The sequence below is a fragment of the Mirounga leonina genome, unplaced genomic scaffold, assembly GCF_011800145.1.
Source record: "Mirounga leonina isolate KUSES-001 unplaced genomic scaffold, KU_Mleo_1.0 Mir_174, whole genome shotgun sequence".
In the NCBI taxonomy this organism is placed as follows: Eukaryota; Metazoa; Chordata; class Mammalia; order Carnivora; family Phocidae; genus Mirounga; species Mirounga leonina.
The window spans coordinates 84,238,499-84,250,310 of NW_023270451.1; the positions used below are offsets into that span (position 1 = coordinate 84,238,499).

Here is an 11,812-nt window from a genome sequence, read left to right on the forward strand (position 1 = left end):
GACCAAAGGTTGCTAATTTAAGATTACTGGTTGGTGTAACCGATGAGCGCCAGCAGGTGGCAGCAGAGAGTCCCCTCACCTGGGGCTCGGTGCAGCTTTACCTGCCTGGAAAGTTCAGGCCCTTTCCGGCTGTGTTGCTCTGTCTCGTTAAGTAGACTTTTATGGCCCTGATGCTTCTAAGTCCTTATGCTCTGGAACGCCTGGAATCAAATACGGGTGTGGTGTGGCAGAAAACATCATGGGCCGGGAGTCAGGACACCTGGGTGTCACACCTTTGTGGTTAACTTTATTTATTTATTTATTAAAAGAAAGGGACTTTACAATTTTTAAAATATTTTTCTAGCTTTATTGTGATTTTATTGGCATATAACATACGTAAATCAGGTGTACAATGTGACGATTTGATACCGTATATATTGTAAGATGCTTACCACACTAAGGTTAGTTAACACCTCCCTCTCTCACGTAATCCCCTTTTTTTGGTGTGTGTGGTGATAACATTTCTGACCTACTCTTTTAACAACATTCAAGTATATAATCTGATTATTCTGTGCTTCTCAGAAAGGGTTGACTCAGTCCTTGGCCCAAGAGACAGGCGTGGCGAGGGGTCCCAAGGCCACCATCTGCAAACTAGGCTTTTTAGTTAGCTCAAAACTTCTCACGGTGAGTGATTCTTTATTATTTATCCATATTTGGTCCATCAGAGCCTTAGTGCTAGCCCTTAACTCACGGAGCAGGAGCACCCAAGTTTGAGAAGCAGGAAGCAAGTGACTCTGAGGTTCTTTCTGGCTCGCGGCTGGTCTGTCTGCTCCCTTGAGTTTCGGCCCTGCTGTTGTTCTGGTCTGCCATGGTGCCTTTGTCTGCTCTGCCGTATGGTAAATGCCCACCCCTCACCATTTGCTGCAGATGTCACTTTAGCCGGGCTAACGGTCTTGACACTGTGAGGTGTGTCTCCAGCAGAGCTGGCCCAGGGCCAGATGCCTGCCGATCTGCCCAGCCCTGATTATTCCCCGGGAGGGAGGAAGATGTAGCTGTCCTTCAGGTAGCGTCTAGTTGGCGTGGGGGGTGGTTCTTTAAATGCTCGCACTCACATCCTTGGTCCCCCAAGCCCCGCGGAGGGTTGCGTGGCCAGGCGAGCTGGATTCTACCATCCACCATCCCTGGTACTGGGGGTACCAGGATGATAATACATATGGGTTGATATCAGAAAATGCCATTCTGGCCACATATATAATTATCAAATTATGATGACCCCAGGAGAGAAAGGATAAGAGTGACCACAAGTGATGACTGACTCGCTTCCTTGATTTTTTTCTCACATCTTCTGACTTCTTGTCTGCACGTACAGAAAAGCCACAAACAGAAGTGATTTTGATTAACAGGTCACATCTTAACAATTGGCAATGTGAGAAGGGAAAGATCTATTGGTCAAAAATACAGAGGGGAGGGAAGAAGAGGGCAGGAAGGGGTTCGGAAGCAGGAAGGGGAGCGTGTCCTTGGGGAAGGGGGACAGTTTGCACTTGGAGGTGAGTCGAGCAGTCCCTCCGTCTTTCTGCCCCTCTGCTTCTGTTGGCGGCATGAAGTCCCCGCAAAGTCCCCGTGAGCTCACCTGCGGCACAGACCACGTGAGGCGGTTCGGGGCTGAAAGCTGGGGTCATGGCTGAGGGGGTGGGAGGCGTCGGTTTCTACCACGGTGCATGTTGGCATTTGACAATTGCCGGGCTTGGTTTGGGAACCCGCTGTGTACGTGTTCTGAGTCTCTTGGCTTTCTGGCCTTTTCTGGTTCCTCTAGAAATTATGTTCAGTAGAGAACCACCAGGATGGTCCGCAGTTAGAGCAACAATCATGAAATCACCGATCTTCACCCCCAAATTGGGGTCAGGGCTGTGGTGGAGAGAGTCACAGCAAAGAAAGGGCCAAAATTTCCTGTCTGGGCTTGGCAAGTGAGGATGGGGCTCACGGTCAGAGGGGACCCATTTCCTGGGTGCTTGGGGCAGGGGCCTGATGCTGGCAGTGACCTGGGTCAGGCTCTCAGAGTAGATGTGACGCCTCAGGCAGTGTCTGGGCTGAGGCCCAGGGCTCAGCGTATGGTTCCCCAGCAGAGCATCAGGCTGGAGGTCAGGGAGGCCCCTGGGTCTCTCACAGTCTTGGGGTAAAGCTGGACTCGCCTCTCGGAACCCTCTTCCTCCAGACGCTCATTTTCTGCCCCGCGGAGCTCAGTCCTGAGCTGTGGAGGTCTGACCCACCCCTGCCCTTCAGCCCCTGCAGGCCCGAGTCAGCTGCACCGGCCACCTGATCCGTGAGCCCTGCTTCCGGCAGCTTTTCGGCTGCGGAAATGGATTCAGTGATCAATTTCCAAACGTCTTGCGGCCCCTGATCAGGCAGTGGTTAAATGTCATACCGACAGGGTCCTCTGGCTCCTGACAACTGATGAGCTAGGTAAGAGTTGTATCTCCATTATGCAGATGAGCAAACTGAGACCCAGAGTGGCCAGAACGTGCTCCGGTTCACACAGGTGGTGAGAGAGCTGGCGTTCAGATTCGGGGGGTGCATGAATCTGCCCTGATCTCCAGCCTCTGCTGTCCCCAGGGCTCTTGGCCCCTGACACTCCTTTCAAGATCCGGGGACCCTCTTGAGTGTCTGTTAACAGCAACTAGTTGAGCACCCCGCATGACCGAGGACTTTGGGGTGACAGTTGCATCTGTCTCAAGCACTGACTGGGGCCAGGTGCCCGCTAAAGGAGAGCATCACCAGGCCTCCAAGTTCCTCCCGAGGGCAGTGTGGCTCCCCGGCACTCAGGGCGTGCTGGCCTGGGCCATTAGCCTCCACCTCGAATTCAGTCCCACGGCCACCATCTCCTCAAGTCTCGGTTCCCCACTAAAGGACCAGGAGCCAGGCCAACTACGACCCCTAAGAGGAGACATCATATGCTCAGGAAGCCGAAATCGGGAGCCAGATGTCCATTTCCTTGCCTGCAGAACAAGTCCCCAGGGATTCCAGCAGCAGGGGCTCTGGACACGGCTGTGGAAGTGTCCTCTGGGGACAGGGGTGAGGGTCTGGTGGGAGCCTAGGAAGCTGGGGTGCTGGAGGAGAGCATGTGTTCATGGGGTCCCTGCATGCAGTGCTCAGGGTGCAGCGGGGTGGGGCCAGCACTGGGTCTGGAGCTCTGGGGAGCTGGCCTGGCGCTAGGATCCCAAGGAAAGCCAGAGGCAGAGATTTAGGGAGAGTGTCCTGTGGCTAATTGCATCCCCAGTGATTCGGGAGCTGGCTCAGGACTGGGGGAGCAGTCTGCATCAGAAGAGGGGTGGGAGGGTGGGGCAAGGGAGAGGGTGCTGACCGCATCTGCTTCCATTGGCCCACCGAACATGCCTCCATCCCAGCTTCTGTTCTGTGCTTTTCTTCAGCAGGGAAGCGGCGGTCGGTGGGGAGTCAGACCAGCTCTTGGCAGCGGGGAGGGTCACTCCTCCGACAGGGGACAGAGAAACTGTTGCTTAGCCCCACACATCTTCTTGCCTGGCTCTTATGCTGGCCAAGGTCAGCGGTCGAAGGAGCCTGGAGGTGATAGCGGAAGGAAGAGGATGCTGGAACCGTGGACAGGAGCAGGCCCCTCTAAGAACTGTGCTTCTGGCCGCACAAAAATCCCCTCAGAGCTCCTGGGCCACTCGGTGATCGGCCTCAGGGCAGGTCGATCAGGCCAGGTTTGCTGATGGGGCCTCAGGGACTTCCAGTTGAGGGGTGAACCTGTTGTCCACGGGTAAATGCCTTCTCCCCAGAAGATTCTGGAACAGAGAGAAGAACAACAATTTAGTGGCTGCCTGAGCTGTTTGGAGCAATGACATTACTCTGGCCGCAGGTAAGGCTGGTCCAGGTGTGTGTAGGCTGGAGCCTACTGTTCAGGAGACGCTCCCATTTTAACCCACTCAGTGCCAAGTCCCTGGCGGTACCAGGGACTCCAGTGGACTGGAGGGCCTCGTGGCAGAGCTGTGAGCAAACCCCAAAGCCACGGCCCTTCTGATTTTTCCCCCAAACTTTGGGGGTGCTGGGGTCAAGTGTCAGGGCTGCTATGCCAAGCAAGGCCCGCAGGTTTGGGATGTAGAGCTAGAAGAGAGGAGAGACAGAACTACATACTCCGGAAGGTGGGGAATTGATCCTTGAGGAGACCAGGTGGGATACTCTACATCCACAGGGAGAAGGGGCGACACCCCTTCCCATGGCGACCCATCTTCCCTTCCCTGGCACTGGCGCTCTCTCCTCGTCGCCCTGCTGGCTGGCCAAACTCTGAGCTCCCTGCTTCCTTCCTTCCTTTTGGGTTAGAGGCTCAGGACACACCTATGGGGCTCTGAGGAAAGTGCAGGTTGGATTATGGAAGAGACACACATACTCTTTATTTATGTATTCACTTAGTTTTTTAAAGTGTATTTTTTTAGTAATCTTTTTTTTTTTTAAGATTTTATTTATTTATTTGAGAGAGAGAATGAGAGAGAGAGCACATGAGAGGGAGGAGGGTCAGAGGGAGAAGCAGACCCCCCCGCTGAGCAGGGAGCCCGATGCGGGACTCGATCCCGGGACTCCAGGATCATGACCTGAGCCGAAGGCAGTCGCCCAACCAACTGAGCCACCCAGGCGCCCCTTTTTTAGTAATCTTGACACCCAACATGGGACTTGAACTCACAACCCTGAGATCGAGAGTCGCCCGCTCTTCTGACTGAGCCGGCTAGGCGGCCCTACACATACTCTTTAAACACCAAACAAGGGGGTTCCCCAGAGGACAGCTGCAGCCGGGCTTGGCCGGGGCGCTGGCAGTGGCAGGTCCCCCAGCCCAGAGAGGCAGAGACCTTCGTCTTCCCCGGCGGCTTTTCATTTCATGCCCGCCCTCCCCCAGCAGGTCTAGTGGCGCTGGAGGGAAAGGCTTTGTGGAGAGGAGAGAAGATTCCAGCTGTTCAGACAGTGGCCGAGTCCTGGGGCCCCAGGCTGCTGAGCACACCCCTCCCCTTCACGGTCTTCTGAGTGGGTGGTGGCTGTCCCCTTAACACCTGCCGTTTGTGTGCTTGAGCAGAGTCAGCCTGCACCAAGTCCTGGGGAAGGCAGACCAAATTTCTGTGCCTCCAGCCACACTATCGAAGGGGGCTCTGGGAGGAACGTGTAACTCCTGGGATGTATGTCAAGCGACCCGGAATGAAGGAGCTGGAGATGCAGCTGGAAGCGAGAGGTCACGGTCCTTGCCTGCAGGGAGCTCTCCTCGTGCGCAGCGGTGTTCTGCAGATGTGGGAATGAACCAGACACCCCAGAGGAACAACTTGGGGTGGAGGTCGCGTCATGGCCGAAAGCCTTCCCTTCCACCCCAAGTGTGCCGTTGGGGGCAGGATTCACACAGTCACGGTCACGGTCATGTCCTGCAACCACCCCCGCCATCCATCCCCGGCACTGGTCATCTGGTAAAGCTGAAACTCTGTGTCTGTTAAACCATAATTCCCCATTCCCCTCTCCTGAAATCTTTGCTTTTTATAGGTGAACAACTCTGGAGAATTTGGAGAAACTTCTGGAAGGAGAACAAGTGTGAAGCTGTCTCCCCTCAGGGGAGGCTCTGGGAGGCTATAAGCTCCCGTAGAATCTCACAGGAACCCCCGTTCCCTTTATGCTGACACCCTCCTTCTCTCTGGGTGGCTTTCTTTACGTCAAAATCAGGTCTTTCACTAGCTTTTAACTGCTCTTGACCTTTCAAAAGTCTGATGCAAACACACTTTTAATCTCCATAAAGCTGTTTTGCTACCATTATCAATTACTTGCGGTTTAAGAACTTTCTATTTTCGCTGCCGATTCAAGTCTCTGGGACTCATGTGCCTGGCCTGTGTCTCTCTAGAACCTTCCAGAAGCAATTCAACTCATTAATTTCTTTGCTGCCAGCCGGGTGGAGACAGAATGACCATCACCATAACAACAAGGGAGCACTTTGTTTTGCTTAGCAATAAACACAAGACACAGCCAGCCAGCATTCAGGACAGCCCTTCATGGCCCTTCACTGCAGGGGACCACCCCCGTTCTCCCTGCTCACTGGAAGAGGCCATCTTGGGCCTCATGGAGTGGGGAGGTGGAGTGTGGGGGCTGGGGGGTTCTCACAGTAACAGAGGCCACAGAAAAGTGTCCCATGACTGTTTTCCCTTGGGACGTAGAGAAGTAGGAGCAAAACACATCTGCCTCTGGATTTTGGTAGCAGGTGTCTGGAAGGGGTTCTTCTTCTAGGCCTGCCGGGGCCTGTGGGGCCCCTTGTTAAACACCTCTGCCTGCTCAGCACCTGATGGCAGTGTGGGCAGCTTCCTGCTTCCCTGGGGGAGAGCAAGGTCAGCCTGGTGCTGCCGAGACGCTGAGCTTGCAGTCTGGTGCTCACCTCTTCTGCGGAGTCTCCTTTGGAGAAGAAGGGACAGAAAAAGATTTCAGGAACCCAAACCAAAAATAGCAGCATCAGGGAAAACAAAAACCACACCTAAACCACTCAGAAAACCCCCAAACCAAAAACACACAAGAAAGAAAACAAATTAAGAGCACCCAGGGGGAATCACAGAGTGGGGTTGGTGGCTGTGGCCCAGAGGCTCCAGGGCGACCCTAAGTTGGAAGAAAGCTCATTGCAAATCCTGCTCTGCTGCTTCTCCAGCCAGCAGCCGGGGTAGGGGCAGGAGAAGATGCCCTGGGGTACCGGAAAAAGTCCTGCTAGGTGCCGACAGAATCGTCTGTAGGTGGAGCAGCCCTCCCTCCCCAACACCCCATGTCCAGGGGCTTAAAGCCTGGGGGCAGGGAGCCGGCTGGCTCAGTCAGTAGAATCTGCTCTTGATCTCCGGGTTGTGAGTTCGAGCCCTACACTGGGTGTAGAGATTACTTAAAAATAAAATCCTTGAGAAAAAAATGAAAGAAAAAAAAATAAAGCCTGGAAAGTTTGCCTCTTCCCAAGGCGATCTTGAGTCTAGATACTACACCAGCAAAATTTGCAGTAAAGGAGAGAGAAATTGGGTGGTAGCCTGAGGGGAGAGTCGGGTAAGGGAGTTTTCTTTTTTAAAGATGGGAGGACACGCATGGTCGCAGGCTGTTAGTAGTGGTCCAGGAGAGAGGGGATGCAGATGGCCCGGGGCGAGGGGCACTTGCCAGAGCGAGGTCCCTAGAAGGGTGAGGAAGAGGGGTTGATGTACAATCGGAGGAGCTGGGCTCAGGCCGGGGTCTGGACAGGTCAGTCGAGATAATGGGAAGACAGGTGGAGTCCGTGGGGGTGGGGTGGGGGATGCAGCAGTGGGGCTTTTGGACCCACGTTTCTGTTTTCTTAAAGAATGAGGACGTGAGGTCACGCACTGAGTGGGGATGGGGAGGTGGGGGCGTGTTAGAAGAGAGGAGAAGCTAGGAAGTAGTTGGCTGGGGCAGTGGTGAGGGGCTAGGCCTGCGACACCTGAGCGGGTCCGGGACCGTAATCAAGAACCTGAAGAAAAGCCAGCCAGCAGGTGTGCCCCCCCTCCCCCCCCGTGCCAGCCACTGCGGCCAGGCAGGTACAGGTGAAGCCAGGTGTGTTCACATCCCCCAGCCCGACTAAACTTGAGACTGATCAGGCCTGACTCTTTGCCCCCCCTCCCCCCGCCGCTTAGCCAGGCATCTCCCCCTTCTTAGAGAATTTACTTTAGAAAACTTGTAACTGCAGATTCTTTCTCTGCCCCTTGGAGATGTAAATCTTTTAAAAGCCTCCTGCCAGTGTTACAACCCAGAACTGTCTTTCTCAAGGATGTGGGCGCTATCCCTTTGACACGTACCAATCCAAGGAGATGCCAGCCCATCTCCCAGTCTCTGTGGGAGGGTAGAAGCCTAACTGATGTAGGTGCCTCTCCGCGAACACACGTGGCCTAATCACGTTGATCAGTGTCCCCCTCACGTCTTCCAGCACTTTGCCACCAGCTCACGCCAACCCTTCAGCAGCGGGGCTCTCATGACCACCACCAGAGCCCTGAACAGTCTTCCCTGATGGGGTGGCTTTGTCCAAGGAAGGTTTGCCCTGCCCCTTCCTTCTGGGCTTTGGTTTCCGATCCAGGGAGGCTGCAAAGCAAAGGTTCTCATCTTTCCGGGAAGGTGGGGGGGAGGGGCACACGCTGCAGGGAAAGCATTCCTGCGTGCATTTCCGTTCTTGCTCTGGCCTGGTAGTTACTTATTGCTTTATGGCTTCCTGGATGCTTTTGAGCAGAAGAAAACATTTTTATCCTGCTTAATTTCAGTTGTTTCCAATGAAGGGTTGATATGAATAACACGAGAAGGAGGAATCAGTCATGACCTTTGGGATTTCTCTGCTTACCCTCTCTCCAGTGCCCGAGACCCGGTGTCCCTGAGCTAAAGTGCTCCTCTCTCCCTCCACCCCTCCCAAACATGGGCCTCCCACAGCTCTGTCTCCACGAAGGCACTAGAAGTGCCTCATATCCCACAGCCAATCGGCCTGGGATGACCACGAGCCTCATTATGTGAATGAGAAAATTGTGTCTCTTCTTCAAGTGAAACATTTATAAATAAGCACATTATTTCTTAATAATTACTGTAACAGACAAGGACTCTGTTTGAATAAGACTTTTCATTCCATCAGAAAACTGTCAAAATATACAAATTCAGTTACAAGAGACTTCACTACCATCTGCCAAAGTTGTAGTAAACATACAATTCCCATTGATGAAGTTAAACATATAACACAACTTTTTGAAATAAGGCATTGTCTATGTCGTGAACAGCACTCCCTTTGATGTGGTAGCCTGAATTAGCCTCTTTAAAATTTATTTCATTGTTTCCATCTTTTAAATATATCATCAATCTGTTCCTTTTTCCATTGCGCATCGAGCTTGGACTATTGCAGTACCCTCTAGCTGGTCTTCCTACCTCCAGCCTGACCCCACCTCCCCACACGCCCACGCTGCTCACAGCACGCTGAACCTGAACGCCTGTGGGGTTTGCCGTTCTCCCTCTGCCTGAATGTCCTTTGCAGGGAAATTTCTACATACCCGTCATGACTTAGGATAGGCAGAAGCTCCACTGTGCAGATTCTCCCGTGTGTCTTATAATGTCCTCCATGACAGTACCTGCCACAGAAAATGAATGGTTTATGGATTTGTTTCTGTTTGTTTCCCCACTTGGTTGTTTCTCATCTTGTAGGATTTATGGAGCTTCCTCTTTGCTCCCATGGCACCCTGAACACATCTCTATGACAGTACACGTTCTATTTTTCCTTAACCGTAGTTCAGTCCCTCTTCCCATCATTTGACTGATCTCCTTCAATGGAGATTTGTCTTTTTTTTTTTTTAAGATTTTATTTATTTATTTGAGAGAGAGAGAATGAGAGACAGAGAGCATGAGAGGGAGGAGGGTCAGAGGGAGAAGCAGACTCCCTGCCGAGCAGGGAGCCCAATGCGGGACTCGATCCCGGGACTCCAGGATCATGACCTGAGCCGAAGGCAGTCGCTTAACCAACTGAGCCACCCAGGCGCCCCTGGAGATTTGTCTTGAAGGTCTTTGAGCCCCTCTGTCTAATACGGTGCCTGGCCTGGGAGACTCCTCCTTGTTTGTATAGTTTGTGTCTCGCAGGCTTATATGATTTTTAGAAGTCCAGCCCTCTCCCTCCTCACCCGCTCTGAGAGTAAGCTGCTGGGGAAACGGTCTTGCTGCCCCTGTCATTAGCCACAAGGCCACTAGGGGGCAGGAAACACCCATCCTTTCCTAGATGCAAGCCCAACCAGCCTTCCCCACAGAATTCAATTTTCCACAAGCCCATGTGCTGAAAGATCATTTTGCAAAATGGTCAACTCAGCAGATAATCAGCTTGCCAAGTCAATGAGGAATTACTTGAAGTTGTGGTTTTACTCAGAATGCTCCCCAAATGCGTAATGTTTCAGAAGAAGCGAGCTTTTCCTGAACTCAGTCTACTATTTTCTCTATTTTGGGGAAATGATATTCCACTAGGCTATGACTCTCTGCCTCTGAACTGACCTCCACTTCTGGGAGTGGCACAGCTGGGATGATCACAGGGTGGGATTGAAGGCTTTTTGTCTGATTATTTGAATGAACTGATTTTATGTGAATTGACCTAGCACCCCAAAGAGGGTGGGGATTGTTTCTAGAACAGGTCCTTCTTACTAGGAGCATAGATTGGGTGGGGAATGGTAGAGGCTGCCTTTTTTTTTTTTTGGTTAGGATTTTATTTATTTATTTGAGTGAGAGAGAGAGAGAGTAAGAGCAGGGGAGGGGAGGGGCAGAGGGAAAAGCAGACTCCCCATTGAGCAGGGAGCCCGACTCAGGGCTCAATCCCAGGACCCTGGGATCATGACCTAAGCCGAAGGCAGACGCTTAACTGACTGAGCCACCCAGGTACCCCTGCGAGAGGCTTTTCTCACCAAGATGTAGCCTGTGTAGACCCGAGTCCTTGGTGGGCAGGGCCAGTATCTCCAGTTTTTCTTTGGCTTCCTAACGAGATGGAACATGAAGACCAGCCCAGAGGGGAGGTGGACCCCCTAGGATGGAGCAGCCCCTCAAAACCTGCTCAGCCCCCCCCTCCTCTGGGTCTCTCTCTGGAAGTCTCAGCACCACCTCAGACATTTCAAAGACCAAGCCTGGTGTGATAGTGTGAGCTCAAGTCCATGGGTCATCAGCTTCTGCATTCCCGTTAAAAGTGTTGTCACAAGGATGAACCTCCAGGACACGACCTGTGCTAAGTGAATAAGGCTGGTCACAAAAGGGCAAACACGGTCTGATTCCACTCATATGAAGTATCTAAAGCCCCCCAGATCATAGAAACAGAAAGTAGAAGGGCGCCTGTGTGGCTCAGCTGGTTAAGCATCTGCCTTTGGCTCGGGTTGTGATCCCAGGGTCCTTGAATGGAGCCCCTTGGGGGATGGAGCCCCATGGGGGACTCCCAGCTCAGAAGGGAGCCTGCTTCTCCCTCTCCCTCTGCCCCTCCACCAAGCTCTCTCTCAAATAAATAAATCAAATCTTAAAAAAAGAAAGAAAGATAGAAAAAGAAAGAAACAGAAAGTAGAGAGGTGCTTACCAGGGGCTGGGGGAAGGGGAGGGGAATTAGGGGCTAATGGGCACAGTTTCATTGTTGCAGGGTGGGAAAGTTCCGGAGCTCTTTGCACAACAACGAATGTATTTGAGGCTCCTGAACTGTGCACTTAAAAATAGTTAAGATGGTAAATTTATGTAATGTTATGCCTGCGTTGCCTTTTTAAAAAGCCATAATAAAATAAGTCTTTCTCAGTGTTCCACTGCCTTCTGCAGCAGGGAGCTTTCCCAAACTATTACCACTCACAAAAAGGGTTTCGTTTATAAACCACTGGGAAGCATGGAAGCTCTAGCGTTTCAAGTGTCTCACTAGCTCTAGGAAGGAAGCTCTTAGCCTGGGAAGCAGAGCGTTCCCCAGGTCGGGCGGGAGGGTCCCCTGGAGGGGTGTGAGGAATTTGTTGGAGGTGCGGGAGGGAGAAAGAAATCAGCGGCTTCCCGGTTTCCGCAGTCTCGGGGAGGGGTCTGGGAGCCCGGGTGGCGGAGATCACCTGGAGAGGAGGCGCCGTCCCCGTCCCCGCACTGGGCTGCCTCGGCTTCTGCAGGCGGCACGACGCCCGTCCCGGGGACGGGAGCCCCTGCACAGTGACCTCGCTGCGGACCCTCCCGAAGCTCGGCTTGGGCCCCAGCCCGAGCCTCCGCTCTCCCGTCCCCGCCCGCCTGCCCTTGGGTCGGGTCGCTCGGACCTGGCACCCGTGCGAGCTCCACCCCCCAACCCGCCCGCCGGCCCGTGGCGTCGCGTTTGTACATCAGC

The 11,812-nt window shown here is 53.1% G+C and overlaps 1 long non-coding RNA gene across 3 annotated transcripts; it reads right to left on the reverse strand.

Moving 5' to 3' along the window:
- Positions 1–380: 380 nt before the first annotated feature.
- On the reverse strand, positions 381–11,779 carry LOC118021239. 3 transcript variants are annotated; one of them, XR_004682146.1, is made up of 4 exons: positions 11,550–11,779; positions 9,009–9,086; positions 7,785–8,064; positions 381–3,779 (listed from the first exon to the last, which is right to left on the reverse strand). It is a non-coding gene; the product is annotated as an uncharacterized LOC118021239 (long non-coding RNA). The 3 variants fall into 3 exon arrangements; XR_004682144.1 differs by lacking the exon at positions 7,785–8,064; XR_004682145.1 differs by lacking the exon at positions 381–3,779 and having other exon boundaries at positions 7,365–8,064.
- Between the last annotated feature and the right edge of the window lie 33 nt (positions 11,780–11,812).